This window comes from Austrofundulus limnaeus, unplaced genomic scaffold (genome assembly GCF_001266775.1).
Source record: "Austrofundulus limnaeus strain Quisiro unplaced genomic scaffold, Austrofundulus_limnaeus-1.0 Scaffold4068, whole genome shotgun sequence".
In the NCBI taxonomy this organism is placed as follows: Eukaryota; Metazoa; Chordata; class Actinopteri; order Cyprinodontiformes; family Rivulidae; genus Austrofundulus; species Austrofundulus limnaeus.
In genome coordinates this window covers 2,997-3,372 of record NW_013956470.1, presented here as the reverse complement: position 1 = coordinate 3,372, position 376 = coordinate 2,997, and positions in this window count along the sequence as shown.

Genomic DNA, 376 nt, shown 5'->3' with positions numbered 1-376 from the left:
TTCTGGTTCTGGTTCTGGTTCTGGTTCTGTAGATAATCAGTTATTTCACAGGTTTATTTTCCAGGACAGTTCTCTCAGTAACTGCTGGCTTATTTTACACTTTAACAGGGTTTTGTTGTTGTCGTGTTCATGATCATTTTTATGCCCTAAAAAGGCGGGGGGATGTTTTTGCCCGTATCGGTGCGTGTTAGCAAAATATCTCATGAACCACTGGATGTGTGTCTTCAACTGATCAACATTTAAAACCTCAACCTAATCAACCTCAGTAAACACAAAAATAGTTGTAATTCTGTCAAATTTACAGATATTGGGCCTCATGCAAGAACCGTTCGTACGCACAGATTTGTTCTTAAGTTGTGCGTACGAGTGATTTAGG